The sequence below is a fragment of the Salmo salar genome, chromosome 09 (assembly GCF_965601325.2).
Source record: "Salmo salar chromosome 09, fSalSal1, whole genome shotgun sequence".
Lineage (NCBI taxonomy): Eukaryota > Metazoa > Chordata > Actinopteri > Salmoniformes > Salmonidae > Salmo > Salmo salar.
Window position 1 is genome coordinate 77,070,060 of NC_138299.1, and position 3,029 is coordinate 77,073,088.

Consider the following 3,029-nt stretch of genomic DNA (forward strand, 5'->3'; position numbering starts at 1 on the left):
TTATTGTACCTGAGTTTTTATTGTAGTTGGGAAGTCATGTCTGGGTCGAATACTACAAGGGAGAAATGGGTTGCACTTTTTACGGTACTGAAATCACCAGGTATTTTACATTGCATCAAGTAGAAAATAATTTGGTACCAGATAGTAGCAAACGTATAAGTGCTGGAAAGTGAATGCCATTTCTTTGTCATGTTGCTCAGGCTTTGTTGGGCAACTGGCTGCCTGGCGAGGCCCCCCTTTTGTAGGCGCGCAGATCAATTAGCCCCCAAAAAACTCAAACTCAGTCAGGGTCTCAACTTTGAGAGTTAGAACAGTACACAAGGTGCAATTTCAAAATGTGGTTGCGCATCAGCAGTTAGTTTCTTGTTATGTCAGTCACTGACAGTCACTCAATTAGCCAGGTCAGCTAAAAATGTTCAGCTGTCTAGACCACTTTATCAATCTATCTACATGTGTAGTAATCATGTTTCAATTACCAACCAGGGGCCTCCATTGATTTTGTTAGTCACTCTCACTCATATATTAAAAATGGCAAACATTTCTCTCCATCCCATGGCAAAATAAGTAGAATTGCTAAAAAATTCTCTAAGCCCCATGGCAAAATGTGTAGAATTGCAGGAAATGAATTCTAATATGTATTTTTTCTCTCTTCTGTCACTAATGTATGCACTCACTACTAACTGGAAGTCGCTCTGGATAAGAGCGTCTGCTAAATTACTAAAATGTAATGTAAAATGTTGTTACTTAACATCCCAGCTTTACCATACTACGTAATGGTCACCAGGGGGCAGGTGCTACGATAGATATATGTATTTCATTTTTTATTTAACCTTAATTTAAGTCAGTTAAGAACAAATTCTTATTTACAATGACGGCCTACCAAAAGGCAAAAGGCCTCCTGCGGGGACGGCGCTGGTATTAAAAATAAATAAAATATATATATAGGACAAAACACACATCACGACAAGAAACAACACAACACTACATAAAGAGAGACCTAAGACAGCAACATAGCAAGGCAGCAACACATGACAACACAGCATGGCAGCAACACAACATAACAACAACATGGTAGCAACAACATTGTAGTAGCACAAAACATGGTACAAACATTATTGGGCACAGACAACAGCACAAAGTGCAAGAAGGTAGAGACAATAATACGTCACACAAAGCAGCCACAACTGTCAGTAAGAGTGTCCGTGATTGAGTCTTTGAATGAAGAGATTGAGATAAAACTGTGCAGTTTGAGTGTTGTTGCAGCTCGTTCCAGTCGCTAGCTGCAGCGAACTGAAAAGAGGAGCAACCCAGGGATGTGTGTGCTTAACCTTTAACAGAATGTGACTGGCAGAACGAGTGTTGCATGTGGAGGATGAGGGCTGCACTAGATATCTCAGATAGGGGGGAGTGAGGCCTAAGAGGGTTTTATAAATAAGCATCAACCAGTGGGTCTTGTGACGGGTATACAGAGATGACCAGTTTACAGAGGAGTATAGAGTGCAGTGATGTGTCCTATAAGGAGCATTGGTGGCAAATCTGATGGCCGAATGGTAAAGAACATCTAGCCGCTCGAGAGCACCCTTACCTGCCGATCTATAAATTATGTCTCCGTAATCTAGCATGGGAAGGATGGTCATCTGAATCAGGGTTAGTTTGGCAGCAGGGGTGAAAGAAGAGTGATTATGATAGAGGAAACCAAGTCTAGATTTAACTTTAGCCTGCAGCTTTGATATGTGCTGAGAGAAGGACAGTGTACCGTCTAGCCATACACCCAAGTACTTGTATGAGGTGACTACCTCAAGCCCTACACCCTCAGAGGCAGTAAAAACACCTGTGGGGACAGAGGCATTCTTCTTACCAAACCACATGACCTTTGTTTTGGAGGTGTTCAGAACAAGGTTATGGGTAGAGAAACTTTGTTGGACACTAAGAAAGCTTTGTTGTAGAGCATTTAACACAACATCCGGGGAGGTGCCAGCTGAGTATAAGACTATCATCTGCATATAAATGGATGAGAGAGCTGCCTACTGCCTGAGCTATGTTGTTGATGTAAATTAGGGAAGAGCGTGGGGCCTAGGATTGAGCCTTGGGGTACTCCCTTGGTGACAGGCAGTGACTGAGACAGCAGATTTTCTGACTTTATACACTGCACTATTTAAGAGAGGTAGTTCGCAAACCAAGCCAAAGACCCCTCAGAGACACCAATACTCCTTAGCCGGCCCACAAGAATGGAATGGTCTACCGTATCAAAAGCTTTGGCCAAGTCGATAAAAATAGCAGCACAACATTGCTTAGAATCAAGGGCAATGGTGACATCATTGAGGACCTTTTTCAGTGACACATCCATAACCTGATCGGAAACCAGATTGCATACCCGAGAGAATACTATAGACATCAAGAAAGCCAGTCAGTTGATTATTGACAAGTTTTGCCAACACTTTTGATAAACAGGACAAAATAGAAATAGGCCTGTAACAGTTAGGAGCATCCTTATCTCCCCTTTTAAATATAGAACAGGGGGTTATTCATTACGCCGATTATTTTGCAAAAACTTTCTTAAACAGAACGAAACGGGAGGGAAACTCGTTGCAACTGTTTTGGACTGATGATTACAGATTGCAAAGAAGTTGAATATACTGCTACGTCACTGGGTATTTCACTGCGGTCAAGTGAGCCGACACGCGAAAAACGCATGGTGCGTTCAACACAAGTGGGAACTCGAAAGAAAACCGAGGTCAAATCATGACGTCAGTGATCTTAACGTCGGAAAGTCTGAGCTCTAGAAAGAGGCCCGAGTTCCCGACTTGGAAGTTCGAGTTGGATGACCGTTCAAACCAAATTTCCCCAATCGGAGCTCGTTTTTTTCTCGCGATTCCCGTTATCTTGAACGCACGGAATTCTGAGATTTCCACGTTTTGAATTCCGAGCTCCAAGTTTTTTTGAACGCGGCAGCAGTCAAGCTATCTGCGCTTAGCTTCCTCCTGAATTTGGTGCGCGAATACCCAACACTTTACGGCATCGCGTATTTT